The sequence below is a fragment of the Lampris incognitus genome, unplaced genomic scaffold (genome assembly GCF_029633865.1).
Source record: "Lampris incognitus isolate fLamInc1 unplaced genomic scaffold, fLamInc1.hap2 scaffold_212, whole genome shotgun sequence".
NCBI lineage: Eukaryota > Metazoa > Chordata > Actinopteri > Lampriformes > Lampridae > Lampris > Lampris incognitus.
In genome coordinates this window covers 84,332-103,807 of record NW_026611170.1, presented here as the reverse complement: position 1 = coordinate 103,807, position 19,476 = coordinate 84,332, and positions in this window count along the sequence as shown.

Below are 19,476 nucleotides of genomic sequence, written 5' to 3'. Positions count from 1 at the left end.
AAAAAATGGGGCCAGCATGTCTAAGGTGAGCTCCTTAAATTTAACTTTTGAATAGTACATTGGCAGGCTGCATAAAACTCAGAGTCAGTATCCATCAAAGAGGTCATATCATGATTTTTGGATTTCCCCCCTTCCTTTAGTGTGTTCCTTTAGCATGTTCCGAGCTGAAGCGGTCTCTGACAGGACAGCTGTTTCCCGGCTTCTGCCTTTGTGAGATTGCTAACTGCTGTTTATTCTCTTACTCTCTCTTCTCCTCTTTATTCTCTACTCTAACCTCTTCCATTTGTCCAACTGATTTCGTTATTTTCTGTACTTAGTTCACTTATCACTAGATTTGCTAGCTTTCTTTCTCAAACTCTTGTGTTTAGCAGGCAGCCTCTCATTCCTAGTCCGTTTACTACCATCGAGCCTAGCCTAGCATAGCAATCATCTATCATCGATTACTGTAATGTTCTGTTTTCAGGTCTGCCACATTCTAGTACTAAAAGTCTTCAGATGGTTCAGAATGCTGCAGCTAGAATCCTAACTAAAACTAGAAAATTTGACCATATTACACCAATTCTTGTCTCCCTTCATTGGCTTCCTATCCACGTCAAATCAGAATACAAGGGGCTTCTGCTGACTTATAAAATCCTAAATGAGCTTGCCCCATCTGACCTGTCTGATCTTCTTAAACTCTACATTCCATCTTGAGCTCCTCGCTCTGAAAATACAGGGCCCCTGTGTGTACCCAAATTAAAAAAGAAGTCAGCTGGTGGCAGGGCCTTTCCCTATCGGGCCCCACTCTTGTGGAATAACCTGCTTGCTGCCATCAGACAATCAGAGTCTGTTGAGTCCTTTAAATCCAAACTTAAAACTCATCTTTTTGCCTTAGCCTACATTTACTTTCTTTTACGTTGACTGCTTCACAACCTGTACTGCATGGCGGGTCGGTTTCTGTCTCAATGAATTTACCAAGCACTGTTCTGTTGAAGAGATTATACTAGTGTAGACACCCTGGACAGGCTGCCAGGCCATCACAGGGCCAAAACACACACCTAGGGACAATTTAGTATGGCCAATTCACCTGACCTACATGTCTTTGGACTGTGGCAGGAAACCTGAGCACCTGGAGGAAACCCACGCAGACACGGGAGAACATGCAACCTCCACACAGAAGACTACCCGGGACAACCCCCAACGTTGGACAACCCCGGGGTTCAAACCCAGGACCTTCTTGCTTTGAGTCAACTGCACCAAACACTGCGCCACCATGCCACCCATATTTGATTATAGCTTTGGATATAACATTAGCAAAAACTGGACTTTGTTGCATACTTTCTTTCTCTACTTTGTGGACTCACTGTGGCTTTATTGGCTTGTGTTACATCTAAAGTACACAAGAAAAGGACGTCTGTTGTTATACATCTAAACTTAGTACGGGCTAGACATTGTTATTTCAGTGGGCTGTACATCTTGCTTCATGTAGGTATTTTTTCAGTTTAACAATTTTGGGTTACACATGAATGAACACTCAGTCACTCACCAGGTATGTCAATAGCAGTAGGTGGACTTTTCGTGGCCATTTTCTTTGCATCCACTCCCTTTTCTTCCAGTTCCACTTCACATGTAATGAAAGCTGTATTGGAGGCCCCCCTCTTCCCCTCCTTTAACAACAAGTCTTTTTTAACCCTCCTTGAACAGCCACCGTTTGCATCCTGCAACTTGTCAAGGGCGTTGAAGAGTTGTCCATGTAAAAATTGCATGTAGTACCAAGACCGTGCTCACATCGAAGAGTTAAATAATTGTTTGATGTTGTCAACAAACACGTGGGTTCTTCGATCACATCTGTTTGGAAGTTAGAAATGAAAATATAGGTGGTTGTTTCTACAAAACACAATTACATACACAAATATTAAAGAGTGACTTGTCCAGCACCAAAAAAACTCAAATAATAATGATTAAATTATCACTTACCAATAGCAGTGAGTATTTGCCCTTGACTCTTTTTTGATTTTATTGTTTTGCCATTTTGCTTCTGTATTATTAGACAGCTTAATTTGACCTCTCGCAGGCTCCATCTTATGAACTCAGACCACTTCAGTGTAAATTGGCAAAGACGTTGGTCATGTATTTCTTTAACTGGCAGAGGTTGGTTGTCTACATAGAACTCACAACCATTATGGTCGTCTGACTCACAGCGTACTTTGACTTTTGTAGTCATGCTGATTTGATTTGGATAAATCACAGTTCTTGGAGTTGGGATCATACCTGTATGGTATTAAAGAAACAAAAACCATTCAAATAGAAACTGTAAACTTTTGTAGTCAGTGAAATTGTCTGAAGGTTAGACATCTTGTATTATGTCAAACGTACCTGTGCACATTTCATTCAAAATGAGAGCTGCAAAGACTGTGAAGTAATGTGGTAATAGTTTGCATAATTGTGCATCAGTCTATAATATGCAGGTTGAGTTAAGATATTATTTTGCAACAAAAAAATTTAAATAATAGATGAAACAAATACTCACAAATGCTTAGAAAGGTAATTCTAGTCATCTCTGAGACCAGTGATGTGCAGTATAAACCACAAAGTAAGACAGGATGTAGGTTATATCTCAGCGCCAAGGAGGACATAGTTCAAATGGGCAGATCTTCTGACACCTGTAACAAAGGCTTGGTGACTTCAATTTTTGTTACTGTTAATATTTAACAATGTGTATTTTTCAATTTTTTTGTTTCTTCTAAGACAGGGATGGCTAACCATGTGTCATGGAGAGCCATGTGTACACAGGTTTTCATTCCAGCCCGACTCCTTACCAGGTGATTTCACCGATTAGCAACCCTTCAACCATAGAGGAAGAATGTATCAGTGAAACCACCTCATGTGGAGTCAGGTTGGAATGAAAACCTAAGAGTTTAGCTGAACTTGGTTGAGTTCATCCATCCATCCATCCATCCATCCATCCATCCATCCATCATCCATCCATCCATCCATCCATCCATCCATCCATCCATCCATCCATCCATCCATCCATCCATCCATCCATCCATCCATCTATCTATCTATCTATCTATCTATCTATCTATCTATCTATCTATCTATCTATCTATCTATCTATCTATCTATCTATCTATCTATCTATCTATCTATCTATCTATCTATCTATCGATCATAATCTCTATTTTTTTTCAGGAAGCAAAATAAAAAAAAAAAGTATTCCAGTGTAATTTATGCACAATGCTGGCCATATCATGAATGGAGGAGCTGTCATCTTTATCCTAAACATCTTACAGCAGAGCTGTAAACACATACTGTCGGGTAATAAATTGTCACATGTGATGCACAAGAGAAGCTCCTGTGCTATGGTCTTCGTTTTTCTATCATATCAGTTTAAGTCAGATAAACATTTAGTGTGGAAGTGAAAGAAGACGTGGTGACTTAATAGTTTCAAAACCAACACAGGCCAAAGGGTCATAAACACCTACAGCACGAGTCTGTGAGTGACTGGAACAGTTTTGTGGGTTCTTTTTTTCCTTTACCAAATACCACACTGACAGTCTCAGAGGTACACTTTTAGCTAGTACGTGCTTCTCAAAACATGTTCAGTTAGACAGCAGTGGTGGAAAGTGGTGATGGTATGTCCTTCCCCTTCAAGTCTGTTTAAATATTTACAGCTAAGCGCAGTTTCAGTGCCATTTTAACCTCTCAATTACAGAAATAAAATGGTATTGTTGCTGACAGTTTCACCCTGTCCATCTATTTATATCTACCTGCCTTCTCTCCATCGTATCAGCCAGCTCTCTCCCATTACCAGCCAACATTCAAAGTTCCGACTCTCACCTCCACATTATTACCCTTCCTGCTCTCCCCGCTGCCTCTGGACATGCCTACCCCCCTCTCCTTCTCCTTCGTCCAATGGTAGCATAGTTTCCACCGGCACCCTTCTGGCCAACAGCACTGGTGGCTGTCATCGGTAACCCGAGCCTCGACTGATCCGGTATTGAAATCTGATTTATGATCCACATATTTGACTTGGCAAAGGTTTTATAGGGGATGCCCTTCCTGACGCAACCCTCCTCATTTATCCAAGCTTGGGACCAGCACTAAGATCACATTGGCTTGTATATCCCCAGCAGCTGGGTTAAATACTAGGTATATATTTAAGTTTTATTTGATGAATCCATATTGTTAATTGCTAATACAAAAACAAGTCAGTTAATCATCCCCAGTGATCATGCTTAGAACATTTTGTGTTATATTTTGTGTATTTTCACATTTTATTTCATCCATCCATCCAGTCATTGGGCGGGAGGAGGGGAGAGACCCTGGACAGGCTGCCATACCATCACAGGGCTGACACATTCACACCTAGGGACAATTTATAAGGCGGAGTCACCTGACCGACATGTCTTTGGACTGTGGGAGGAAACCGGAGCACCCGGAGGAACCCACGCAGACACGGGGAGAACATGCAAACTCCACGCAGAGGATGACCACAGACCTAAAGTCTATGGCTGGAGCTGCAAAGCGGCATTTTTCCTCATTCAATGTCAAGTTATTCTCCAGATGGGCCTGGGCCACCCTTGAGAGGTGCTTGTTGTGTGTCTCGTTGTCTGGAACGTGAATGACAATGTCATCGAGGAAGACTGCTACGCCAGGGATGCCAGCCAAGATGCTGCTCATCACCTTCTGAAAGCAGCTAGGGATGGAGCTTAACTCAAATGGCATCCGAGTGTATCGGAACCCCCCATCCCACAAAGACATTGAGGTCCCTGTTGGCTAAGTGGAGTGGTACCTGCAGATAGCCCTGGCACAGGTCGAGCTTTGTGAGCACTGCTGAGCCATAAAAGTGTGCGGAGAGCTCCTCAGAGGTAGGCAAAGGGTATCAGTCTAGGATAACTGCCTTAGTGACTTGACTTGACTTATTCACTAAGCATAGGTCTAGGCAGATCCATACACCCCCCGAAATAGTATATATATTTTTTTCTTTTTTTGGGCAATGACCAAGTTTGAAATTCAGGTGGTGGCATTGACTGGCTTGATAATGCCTATGTCCAGGACTGTCCTGAGCTCATGGGTGACCTCATCCCTCAAGGCAAGGGGAATCCTGTGCAGGTGCTGGATGACAGGTGGATGGAATCATCGGGATTCACCAGAGGCCTGCGAGTGAAGGTTGTGAGATAGCCGGGAAGGAGGCAGAAGGGGGTGCAGACATCCACAGTTTTTGCGGCAGAGTAGGTATGCCACCAAGGCAGTCCGGAGACGCTCATGATGGTTTGCAGAGGAGCTGGTGGAAGTGCAGTTTCCATCGTTGACCGATGGCTATGTCGTCCTCAGAATTGTTACGCTGTCCTCTGCTTTACATGTTGTTGGTGCAGTCTTGATGGTCCTGCAGATGACATGGATAACAGAGAATAAGTTGTGGAGGTGGTTCTGGTCTGCATAGCCCTGGATCTCAAGGGCTTTACTTCGCCACCAAGCATCCTTCATGGAGAGGAGTTAAGCTGGGGTGTTTGACTTCAGTTTCTTGTAGTGCTCTTCTTTTGTCTCGGAGGTTCTATCTTTCTCTCAAGAGAGACGAGCTTGATTCTTTGCGCTGATCAGGTTGAGAATTTGAGAATACCAATTTTGGTTTCAGCTATACAGCCAGGAGAGTCGTTTTTAGGTTTATCCAGTTTGATATGGGGTTGGTTTCGATGAGGGCAACATCCTTCAGGACTTCCGTGATCTTATTCCGGAAGCTTCTTCTTACGCTTTGCTTTAGCGGGATGGTCACGACAGGGCGTCTAGGCTTGGGTTTGAGTTGCAGATGGAGCTTATGCGACCGAATGTAACAGATTAACCTTTTGTCAATGACAAGGTTCCAATGATATTTTTTTGCAAAGGCTTTACATAGGTATTGTAGTGTTCACCACTATAAAGCTCACACTTACAGAACCTTACAACCCAACGTCGTCTTTATTCTCGGTGCTGTTGGCCACAGCCACGCTAATCGGCACTCCCACAGTAGGTACAGGGTCGCCAGAGTATGAACAAACACACAACACACAGTTATAGATTTCACGGGTATATTTTAAAACACATTACAAGTGGTAAACCTGACTAGTCAACTGTTCCAGATTATTGGGGCCTTTAGTTGAAGCTCGTTCTTGGATTAAATATCCATAAGAAAACCCCATATGAACACAGCATGTTGTTTGTGTGTGGTTTTGTGCATGCACGTGTGTGTGTGTGTGTGTGTGTGTGTGTGTGTGTGTGTGAGAGAGAGAGAGAGAGAGAGAGAGAGAGAGAGAGAGAGAGAGAGAGAGAGAGAGAGAGAGAGAGAGAGAGAGAGCGAGAGAGAGAGCGAGAGAGAGAGGGGTGAGACAGACAGCGAGAGAGAGAGAGAGGGGGATGAGAGAGAGAGAGAGAGAGAGAGAGAGAGAGAGAGAGAGAGAGAGAGAGAGAGAGAGAGAGAGAGAGAGCGAGAGAGAGAGAGAGAGCGAGAGAGAGAGGGTGAGACAGACAGCGAGAGAGAGAGAGAGGGGGATGAGAGAGAGAGAGAGAGAGAGAGAGAGAGAGAGAGAGAGCGAGAGAGAGAGGGTGAGACAGACAGCGAGAGAGAGAGAGATAGAGGGGGATGAGAGAGAGCGAGTGAGAGAGAGAGAGTGAGAGAGCGACAGAATATCCAAGTTGTGCAAAAATAGACTGGCCTATGTAAACTCATACTTTTAAAAAACACTCACAACGTAGAAATATATTTTGCTGAGCAAACGAAAATATTTCTATTGGCTAAGGTGTCAAAGTCTCCATGACGCATCTTGAGAATTGCTATTTTAAGGCTTCAGTCTAACAAGCGTCCTCATTCCCGCCCATAAGTGTGTTTGAGCACCATCAGGTGGTATCTCTTTATTACTACTACTACTACTACTGCTGCTGCTATTTTCTGTAACCACCATCCTATTTTTATCTTCATTTTTAATGCATGGAGAAACGCCGGTACCTCAAAAGCTCCAATCCAAACTGGACTGGAAACAGAATAAACCAGCAAGCCTCTTTTCCTGATGCTTAACTTCAATTACAGACAATAGGCCACTGACACTTTGTTTTTTTTTTTAGATTCCCCCCCCTCCCCCTTTTCACCTCAATTCTACCCGGCCAACTAACCCTCTTCCGAGCCATCCCGGTCGCTGTTCCACCCCCTCCGCCGAATCGGGGGAGGGCTGCTGACTACCACACGCCTCCTCCAATACATGTGGAGTCGCCAGCCGCTTCTTTTCACCTGACAGTGAGGGGTTTTGGCAGCGGGGCGTAGCGCGTGGGAGGATCACGCTATTCCCCCAAGTCCCCCCCCCCGAACAGACGCCCCGACCGACCAGAGGAGGCGCTAGTGCAGCGACCAGGACAACGCCGTGTATAGAGAGAGTCTGGCCAACTGGCTACACGAGCGCCATATTGCCTACCAACTGGTAGGCAGCCTGATGCGCGCACTATTCAAAATCGCACTCACTTCCTGGTGTCTCAAGCTGCACTTTCAGAGAAATCAGGGAAAACAGAGACGGGGTGCCGGGTGAGGTTCTCAGGCACGGTGGGCGTGGCTATGGTGCGGTAGGCGTGACATACGCAGCGGCGGGCATGCTGGAAAGGACCCGTCAAGCGGGTACATTTCGAGTGCAGTGAGTGAAGTTGAAGCACTATACTAGATATACCTATAACTTGTGCGGATCCAGGGGGCCTCCCCGGGCCGTGAATTTTTTTCCTCAAACGACATAACAATGGAGAACACATTGGCCTAGAGCCTAGAGCAGGGGTGCCCAACTCCAGGCCTCGAGGGCTGCAGTGTCTGCAGGTATTTGTTCCAACCATGCACTACACCACCCGGTTTAACTAATTAGCCCACCTCTTGGACCAAGGAGGGAAAGGAATTAGTTAAATCAGGTGGTATAGTGCATGGTTGCAACAAATACCTGCAGACACTGCGGCCCTCCAGGCCTGGAGTTGGGCACCCCTGACCTAGAGGCTTCTAATTGGTTCTGACCAGGATGTAGGTGGGTATATGTCATCAGCAGGACAGCAAGGTGGCAATATCTTACATTCGCCCACGTGTATTTCTTTACACTTTGCTTTCGCCCGACTACTGTTTTTTTTAACCCCCCCCCCCAATTGCACCTGGCCAATCAACCTGTTCTCTGAGCCGTCCTGGTCGCTGCTCCACCCCCTCTGCCGATCTGGGGAGGGCTGCTGACTACCACATGCTTCCTCCGATACATTTGGAGTCGCCAGCCGCTTTTTTCACCTGACGGTGAGGAGTTTCACCAGGGGGATGCAGCGCGTGGGAGGATCACGCGATTCACCCCAGTTCCCCCTCCCCCCTGAACAGGCGCCCCCGACCGACCAGAGGAAGCGCCAGTGCAGCGACCAGGACGCATACCCACATCCGGGTTCCCACCCATAGACACGGCCGATTGTAGGGACGCCCGACCACCAACACGGCGATTCACGGCGATTCCCGTGTTGGTAGTCGCCCGACTGCTGTTGATACAGAGATCGATACTCCGAAAGTTTGGGTTTGTTTTGTGGTCTTCCTAAGGTCGTGTATTTCTTTCTCACAATAAAAGGTCTCTAAATTTAAGGCAAAGTTCATGGTTTTTGAAATTTCTTATGGGTAGGGCGTGAGTCGTCCACAATTAGCAGTTAGCCAGCAGTACGTGTACACTGGAGTAATAATAGGTGTGATGCACAGATGCAGAAGAGGGAACAATAGGTGTGCTGCAGAGATATAGAAAGTTTGACAGCTGCAGTGTTTTATTTCTAAATAATAAAAGGTGTAGTGTGGCAGGATGAGGAAAAAACACAGGAGACGAAGGCGAGTTTGCTGTTTATTCCTCAGCTCCAAACCCAAACTACAGCAGGAACAACCCTGCACCAGCAGGCCCGGGAACGTAAACCACGCCCCCAGCTCACAGTCCTGCTGGGTAAGAGGCGTAGCCCCTAGTGTCCGCCACAGTATTACATTTAATGTTACAAGTTGGCTTCATGGATAATGTGACTGCTGGACTCCTGTCACATTTGCCTGATTTCTGTCAACGGTTACACGTGGCTTGGATGTGCTGCACAACTGACTTCCACACATCGGTACCTTAAAGACTCTCGGGTTGCTCTAGAGAAGTTAGTTTATCGAAAAATCGTAAACACTGAAATGAACTCACCGAGCACGAGTAAGCTGAGGGGGACCAGCCCGGCCTGTGAATCCGCACGGTCCAGACTGCCCTCTTGTGTGCGTCCTTTGGAAATCGATGCATCATACGGCCTTGTCCCGGCCAAACGGAACAGCCCCAAGCCGCACAACACACAATTTCTCCTTCAACTGCTAGAAATCGGCGAGAAATGGGCCGAAAATGCAGGAAAAACCATTGAAACGTCACGACGACAGAGCCAGGCGTTGGTAGGCAACATGGCGCCCGTCAAGCATGTGACAGGCTCTCAGCCGATCACAGCGCGCGTTGCAAAGATCAAAGGATGCTAGATGCGCCGTGTATAGCTGGACCAGGACACACCCACATCCGGCTTCCCACCCGCAGACACGGTGTCTGTAGAGATGCCCGACGAAGCCGGAGGTAACATGGGGGTTCGAACCGCCGATACCCGTGTTGGTAGGCAATGGAATAGAGCGCTATGCCACCCGGACGCGCCAGCCGCTTCTTTTCAGCTGGCAGTGAGGAGTTTCCATCTAGTGCCACGTTTTTTAGTCATTCATGAGGCGTGCTCATAGTAATCAGAAGTCATTAGTTTTTTATATAGCAGCACAGGCCATTATTAATATGTGAAAGCAGTTACATACCGATGTCACACAAATGCTAACTTACATTTCCTGCCATTGTATTATAATATAAGACCATGCTTGGCCAAACTGAAATAAAAGGCACAATGTTGATATTAACATTCGGTATGATGAATTGAGATGGAATATGTTGGCCTCATTCATATTCCTCTCATTAGGTATGGCTTGTCTTTAATGCATTTTTGTATAAGGTAAATAATGTAATTTTTTTTTTGCCCACCCAGCCCCAGAGAGCTGTGGTGAATGCAGTCCAGCAATATCAGGCATCATTGTTGGAGCACCTAAAACATTAAATGAGATGCAAGACCGAGAGACATTCAGGGGACCTGGATGAACTGAAGAGGGGTGCAACGGGAATATTTGACCAGTTTAGTGACCCTTTCAGTCACATTGCAACAGCCCACTTGCAGGACAGGACCATCAAAGAACTATTTCAACTAGCTGAACCAGAGATTATCACAAAACATACAGCACGTCATGTGAAAAGTGGAGACTCAGGCAGTGGCGGATCTAGAGATTTTTTCCTGGGGCGGCAAAGGGGTGGCATGAGGTTCAAGGAGGGGGGCAATGGACACTATTCTAAACGTATTATTATTCAAAACTCGGATTTCATCGAATGTATTTTGTTCTGTTTGAGACGAGTTTGGTGCGGGTCTCATTGACTTTCACCATGCATGTACATAAAATATACTTTAAAAACATATTATCTGATTTATAAATGGGGTGGCAACAGGGGTGGCAAAACTGTGTCCCAGAGGTGGCAGCTGCCACCCCTTGCCGCCCCGTAGATCCGCTCCTGGACTCAGGGGTCCTTACCATTAAGAACAACTGCTTTCATTACATACCATTCATCAAAAGTTTGGAGCAGCTTACTATTGCATCCAAGAATATTTGCAACAATTGAAGAAAGGCCACAGCCATGCAAGGACGGATGTTTTCACGATGTCGTTGATGGGCACATTTATAAGTCCCACCCACTGTTTTTGGAAGTATCTACAGCATTGCAATTAATTTTATGTACAGATGAAATTGAATTACGCAGTCATCTTGGATCTCAGGCAACCAAAAACAAATTGTTGTTGATTTATTACACCCTCAACCCTAAATACAGAACAAAACGTGCTGCTGTTCATCTGCTTGCCATGGTACAATCAAAGGGTCTTTGTGGTATTGATAAGATATGAGAGAGGATTTACCCTGACTTAAACGAGCTGTATGATGGTGTGAAAGTTGTCACTGCAAATGGTGAGAAGACAATTTATGAGGCTCTTCATACACATACTTGGATGTTATTATTTTTATTTTGATATACTTTATTGATCCCCGTGGGGAAACTGATGCTCTGCATTTAACCCATCCTAGCTGTGTAGCTAGGAGCAGTGGGCAGCCGCTGTGCAGCGCCCGGGGACCAACTCCAGTTCGTCTTGCCATGTCTCGCTCAGGGGCACAGACAGGAGTACTAACATGCATGTTTATATGATGAATACGGTACAAGGAGTCTAACGTGCATGTGAGTCAGAGGGCTTGAAGAAACCCCGTGGTGCAATGAAAGTGAGGGCCAGCGCGCACTGGCTGAGGTGGGATCCCAGCCCCTCGTGCCGCTGGGTGCACCACCAATGCAGCGAATTCGGGGGGCAGCCCGGGAACCGCCACAGCCGGGAGGCGAACACGTATCTCTTGCACCGCAAGCGACAACGTTAATCAGTCGGCTAAAGGGTCCAACCCGTTAGCCAAGAGCTACCGAGCCTATTCATCCGTGATCGTTACATTGCCCCCTTCCTTTGGGAAGGGCGTCCCCGGCCGGACCGTCACAGCCGAGGCGCGAACCCGTGGCTTCCGCACCACGGGTCTCGCCCCCACCGTCGGGGAGGTGGCGCATGAGCGCGTGTGATATGAACTAAAAACGGTGAACTATGCCTGGGCAGGGTGAAGCCAGAGGAAACTCAGGTGGAGGCCCGCAGTGGTCCTGGCGTGCAAATCGGTCGTCCGACCAAGGTACAGAGGCGAAATATCGAACAATGGTTCCCTCCGAAATGTCCCTCAGGAGAGCCGGGGCAGTTTTATCTGGTAAAGCGAATGATTAGAGGTCTTGGGGCCGAAACGACCTCAACCTACAGAGAGTAGGTTGAGGTCTCGGAGGCCCGGATCGCTGGCCCAGTGCGCCAGTTTTGGAAAGCAGAACTGGCACTGTGGGATGTGCTGTTTAATTATTAACCCGAGAGTGCCGTTTAATTTTAACACCCCATCAGAACCGAAAGGAACTGATGGCAATCGGGAGGCAAGAGGCAAGGATGCATTTTAGAACAGCAGCTCCTGTGTCCCATACACCGCACGACCCCAGGGGGTGCCCCTTTATTCTGCCCCTCCCCAATAGATGGACTTCTCATGTCGAATTTATTTGTAAGAAGATGCAGCTGCGCATTTACTTTCTTCGTAGACTCGGATCTTTTGGAGCCAGTAGCCAGATTATTTTTCTGTGTCTTCTTAAATCAGTCATTCGGAGTGTCATGCTGTACTGCAGTACGGCCCGGCTCAGCAGCCTCTCTGTGCAACTTGAAACTAAACTATACAATCAAATCCAAACACGTCCAGAGATTATTGGTCAACCTGTGACACACCGCTTTCAAGTCACTCACAAGAGCAGGGGTGCCAAACTCCAGGCCTCGAGGGCCGCAGTGTCTGCAGGTATTTATTGCAACCATGCACTATACCACCTGATTTAACTAATTCCTTTCCCTCCTTGGTCCAAGAGGTGAGCTAATTAGTTATATCAGGTGGTGTAGTGCATGGTTGGAACAAATACCTGCAGACACTGCGGCCCTCGAGGCCTGGAGTTCGGCACCCCTGCACAAGAGCATGCCCAGACTTGCTAACAGCATCTCTTCTGACTCCTCGCATGTTTTAAACGGAGAATATCATACTTCTGCCCTCTATTAGGTGATTGAGAGGCCTTTAATTTAAACGCAGCAGGCTGAAGAATTCTTTTATAAACCAGTCGATCCTGTTGCTAAACCCAACTAAGTGTGCTGCTAACTAAGATCTGAATTTGTTTTTTTTGAGGGGGGGTTTCCCCCCTATTTCATCCCAATTGTATCCGGCCAATTACCCCACTCTTCCGAGCTGTCCCAGTCACTGCTCCACCCCCTCTGCCGATCCGGGGAGGGCTGCAGACTACCACATGCCTCCTCCGATACATGTGGCGTCGCCAGCCGCTTCTTTTCACCTGATAGGAGTTTCACCAGGGGGACGTAGCACGTGGGAGGATCACGCTATTCCCCCCAGTCCCCCCCTCCCCCAGAACAGGCGCCCCGACCGACCAGAGAAGGCGCTAGTGCAGCGACCAGGACACATACCCACACCCGGCTTTCAACCTGCGGACATGGCCAATTGTGTCTGTAGGGACACAGGGATTCGAACCGCCGTATATGTGTGTTTGTCCTGACTGTTTGATGTGGTCTGCACATCTATGATAAGTGTCCATATGTTTAATAATTTGTGTGTTACTCTGTAGCGCGGAACTGAATGTCACTGCAAACACATTTTTATCATCTCATATTGTATCGTACATGTTGAATAAATAGCAATATAATAATAATAATAATAATAATAATAATAATAACTGTGGCTCACTTGTATCTTTGTAAATCTTGTTGTTTATATGTAAATTGAAACCTGTGTCAGTGGGCCATTGTCTGTATGTGATAAAGGGACAACAGAAGAATTTATGCTATTTCCAATCCAGTTCACTGGAGTCTGACATACCAGGGCAGCAGTGCCATATCAATCTGAAAAGTTAGCAGGATTCCAAGGGCCCCAGACTGACAAATACGCCCCCCCCCCCCCAAAAAAAACCCCAAAACAAACAAACATTAGAACATGGAGTCAAGCTTTTATTCGTCAGTGTGATATCTTTTCATCGGGGTCAAACTCCCTGGGTCTCCTGGCCTGGTTGTCTCCACAAAAAATGAAGATAAAAATAGAAGGGAGGTTACAGAGAATAGCAGGTAGTAGTAGTACTAAAGAGATACCACCTGATGGCGCTCAAACACACTTATGGACAGGAGCGAGGACGCTTTTTAGACTGCAGTCTGAGAACAACAGCACCCAAGATACATCATGAAGACTTTGAAACATCAGCCATTGGAAATGTTTTTAACCTAAAATGTTATGATTCATATTTAGGCTGAAGAATCAGTGCTCAACCATGAGTGGTAGAGTATCAGGTTGATTTGGGGTCTTTTTTTTAACATTGGGTAGATGAGCTAACACAACGAGCAAGGTCAACGTTAAGATAAACGTTGATTCAACAGTACTGACATTGACAACACTGTCTGTCTGTGGTTTTTCACTCACATCTCTCTCTCTCTCTCTTGCTCTTTCTGTCTCTCTCTCTCTTGCTCTTTCTGTCTCTCTCTCTCTTGCTCTTTCTGTCTCTCTCTCTCTCTCTCTTGCTCTTTCTGTCTCTCTCTCTCTCTCTCTCTCTCTCTCTCTCTCTCTCACACACACACACACACTAAATATGCTGTATTTCAGAGGCACTGGAGATTTAATTGATCGGCCATTTGAGGCTTATTCACCTGGGCATCCCAGCTCCTGGTCAGGGTTACAGCGTGTATGGTGTTTTGCTGTTTATCTGTGAAAACTATAAAAGGACATATGAGTTCTGTGTTTGTTCATCGGTCCTACCTACGGAAAGCCTTTAATGAGCTTTTTGTCACCTATGGTAGGACATGTGAGCTAGCCGAGCCATTTAATACACTCCCACCTTAAAGGAATGCCAAGCAATAAAAGAATGAGACACTTATCAAACCTGCTTCACTTCAATATTTCTTTTCACTGGACGCAGTTTTCGACAGCGTCTGATTTCCTCAAAGCAACATAAAATGACAGAGGGAGGATTTTGTGTTTAGCCTGATAAAGGTTGTCTGGTAGAGTTTTGCATATTTGCATGCAACATATGCTATTTGAGTTTGGGTACTCTGCTAAGAGAATTTGACTGGTCTCTTGTTGATATGGTGCAGCCTTTTTTGTGGATTTACTAGGCTTATGATGACAGTCCTGACCCTGTGATAGTCTGCCAGTCTGTCCAGGGTGTCTCCCTCCGGCCACCCAATGACTGCTGGGATAGGGTCCAGCATCCCCGCGACCCTGAGAGCGGGATAAACGGTTTGGATAATGGATGGATGGATGTATTCCCCCCCCCCCCCCAATTGTATCCGGCCAATTACCTCATTCTTCCGAGCCGTCCGGGTCTCTGCTCCACCCCCTCTGCCGATCCGGGGAGGGCTGCAGACTACCACATACCTCCTCCGATACATGTGGAGTCACCAGCCGCTTCTTTTCACCTGGCATTGAGGAGTTTCGTCAGGGGGACGTAGCGCGTGGGAAGATCACGCTATTCCCCCCCAAGTTCCCCCTCCCCCCCGAACAGATGCCCCGACCGACCAGAGGGGGCGCTAGTGCAGCGACCAAGGCACATATCCACATCCAGCTTCCCACCCTTAGATACGGCGAATTGTGTCTGTAGGGATGCTCGACCAAGCCGGAGGTAACACAGGGATTCTAACCAGCGATCCCCGTGTTGGTAGGCAACGGAATAGACTGGGGTACAGCCTTCAGAAGACTGACAGGAAATATTCATTCATATAATTTTATTTCTACGATTCAAAACTGAATCATAGTTACAGTATATTACAGTTGCTATGACAATGACTCACAAAGTTGACTAAGACTTAGTTTTTACATAATAATAATTTAATACTCAAAATGATAAGAACATAAAATGAAAATGTACTCCATTTGCCTTTAATGGCAGGAATTGTGTAGGCTATGCTAATCATTTAGATTATACCTGGCTATGTGTGTAAATAAGGTGGAGCAGTCGTTATGCCACTGTATTGTGTATACGGGTGGGTGGGATACCTGCAGTCAGTCACTTAGATGAGTGATGAAACGTTTCTCTCGAGCACGCACAAAGACAAGCGGGATCAAGGAAGTCCCGTTTCTACCTTTGACACAAGAAAAATAACCCAAAAAAAACAAAAACAAAAACCCAGAACTGTTGGCCTGTTGATTAGCCCGACTGCAACAGGGGAGAAACTGTTCTTGTGGCATGAGGTTTTGGTCCTGATGGACCTCAGCCTCATGCCAGAGGGCAGAGTCTCAAAAAGGTGGTGTCCAGGGTGGGAGGGGTTAGCAACGGCCTTCCTGCCTTGCCTCAAGGTCCAGGAGGAGAGCAGGTCCTGGAGAGGTGGAAGGCAGGAGCCGATCACCTTCTCCGCCGAGCGAATGATGCGCTGCAGCCTCCCCTGGGTCATTTTTGACCCAGCACTAATTAAATCAGTGACAGACCAAATAAAATCTAAATAAACAATCTGTAGTAAATGTGAAAAAGAGAGATACGAAGTTGAGGGCATTTTCTCTTTATATTTGAAAAATAAATTTGGTAACGATTGTTTAGAGCGGGCATGGCTTACTACAACAAATCTAAATCTCTAGATCTTTCCAGACATACACTAAGAATAATGGTCAGGAGGTTGAAATTGTGGAGTCATACACGTACTTGGGCACTATAACTGATAACAAGCTGAACTTAAAATTGTAATAGCAATTTGCAATGCAAAAAAAACCAAAAAAACAAACCGAGCCAGCAGCGCCTCTGAGGAAGCTGGCTAAGTTCAGTGTCGACAGGTCCCTGATGACTGTTCTACATATCTGTTATTGAGTCGTTTATTACGTTTTCTTTTATCGGTTGGTACAAGCGGATGTTGAGAAAAGCAGAATCCATCCTGTCTGAGAGCACCCAACCTCTGCACCTAGAGTTTCAGACCTGGCTTTCTGGTTCCCGCTTCAAATACCCAGTAGTCAACACCAACAGATACAGACACTCCTTCATTCCTTCAGCCACTTCACTGCTAAGAGGTAATACCAGCTCGACCTAAACACTGTTAACACTGCCTACTGTTGCATTGCTTTTCGTTGGCTTTGTTCTTCTCACTTTTTGTTGTATTTATTTGCCTTATGTGTTCTGTGGAGTGTTTGTGTATCTAAATGTTGCTGCTGCTACGCAACAAATGCCCCTGTGGGGACAAATAAAACCTATTTGACTTGACTGGATTTCACATTCCAAACTTCAAAATATTGAAACAAATAATCACCCGTACGTCCTACAGAGCTGACGGCTTTTCAGCACATCCTGTGATGTGTGACAGAAGGTTGCGTCAGTGCAACCTGTGGTCAATTCAGAAGTCCGTCACTGTTTTCAAACATATTCAAAAACATCCATCCACCCATCCGTCCATTATCCAAACCACTTATCCTGCTCTCAGGGTCACGGGGATGCTGGAGCCTATCCCAGCAGTCATTGGGAGGCAGGCGGGGAAACACCCTGGACAGGCCATCACAGGGCCGACACACATGCACACACACATTCATACCGAGGGACAATGTGGTACGGCCGATTCACCTGACCTACATGTCTTTGGACTGTGGGAGGAAACCGGAGCACCCGGAGGAAACCCACGCAGACACGGGGAGAGCATGCAGACTCCACACAGAGGACGACCCTTCCTTCAAAGACTCTTCATTCAAATGCTACCAAAATTGGAAGAGGTTTTGCATGCTTGACATCACATATTTCAGATGGTGTTTAATACACTGACGCGTTTACAATATAAATATTTTTCACAAGTCCAAACTGGAGTACTACTGATGACATTAGAAATAATCAACGGTTTCCCATATGTATGCGTATTTGCATGTAGCACAAGCCACTGTACAGAAACGACATATTTATAACTTGCTCTATTCCAGAAGAAGGCATTCAACTTTCCTTTTACATAGTAAAATATTTCACCTCAGGGAGTGGGCCCATTTATAGCTCACTTGAATCAACTGGGTGTTTATCATGCACATTCTGACTGCATTCATATAGGTGGTTGTGCTTCACAAGGGATTTAGAGATATTCTTAAGCAATGCTTTGACTCAAAGTGCACACACGTACGCCTCACCGCTGGACCAAGCCTCTTAATCTGAGAAGGACGATACAGAAGATAATGCTGTCTAGTTATATTTGTTTCTGGAAACGGTTGTTTGAAATGTTTTAAATGCTGCTCTATTAAATGCCTCAGCCTTTGAAGAGTTGAAAGAGCAATAATGGTGTCTAATTCCATATGCCCTGAAAGCACAAGATGCTTTAAAACACATTTGATTTCAAATGGGACAAGAATAACATGCATGATGTCTTGTGGGGTTTGACTGATTACATCCAAGTCAGGAAATTCTGTTAATCTGCTTCTCCTGTTTATACCATATGTACTTTTTAGATTTGCTCTGTCAATGCTTGCCTTTTAAATGTCCCTTCATTGTCTGATGTCTTGCCATGGTACAGTTAACAAAAAAAAAACTTCATTAAAATATTTCTGCATCTCTTCAAAGTTGCATTCACAATGCCTGCATTTACTGTAGGCAACCCTACCCCTTCCTTAAATTCGTCAGTTTAATGTTGAGCTTAAGTGTCTCCTAAAACACACAAGAGCCCCATAAATTGTCTTCTCACCATTTGCAATGACAACTTTCACACCATCATACAGCTCATGTAAGTCAGGGTAAATCCTCTCTCATATCTTATCAATACCACAAAGACCCTTTGATTGTACCGTGGCAAGCAGATGAATAGCAGCAAGTTTTGATCTAGGTTCGTTTTGATTTAGGTTTGATGTTACCTAGGGTGTAATAAATCAACAATTTGTTTTTGGTTGCCTGAGCTCCAAGAGGACTGCATAAGTCAATTTCATCTGTATATAAAATTAATTGCAATGCTGTAGGTACTTCCAAAATCAGTGGGTGTGACATACTATAAATGTGCCCATCAACTAATTTGTGAAAAAAATCCGTCCTAGCATGGTTGTGGCCTTTCTTCATCCATCCATCCATTCTTCAATCATTGCAAAACATCTTGGACGCAATAGTAGCTTATCCAAAGTTTTGATTAATGATATGTAATGAAAGCAGTTGTTCTTAATGGTAGGACTCTTGAGTCTCCACTTTTCACATAACAAGTTGTATGTTTTGTGATAATAATCTCTGGTTCAACTGGTTGAAATAGTTCCTTGATGGTCCTGTCCTACAAACAGCTTTTTGTAATTTGACTGAAAGGGTCACTAACTCCAGCTACTCCTGGAGATCCTGTCTTACCAAATCCATACCTATACAATGAGTCACTCATAGTCTCTGTTATTAAAGCTTTTGAGACTATCTCTCTCGATACTTTGACTAAGTTTGTGTCAGCTTCTAAACCAACTACTTGATCCTTCACCAGGCCTTTCTGCGACCTACAATGCTAGACACTGTTAATTTATCACTTACTATTGGCACGGTTCCCAGCAGTTTTAGGGCAACTGTTCTTAACATAGACTTAAAAAAAATCCCAACTCGATCCAAGGTCTCTTACTATCGACGAGTCTTTAATCTTCCATTTTATTCGAAAGTAATAGAGTTGTGTATTAACAACTTTCAACCCATATAGAAGAAAACCATCTTTAAGAACCTTTTCAGTTGGATTTCAGGGCCTGTCACTCCCCTGAAACTGCTCTGACCAGAGTGGTGAACGATCTTCTACTTACTAGCTTTGGACTATGATTCCACTTCTGTGCTTCTATTAGTGGACCTCAGC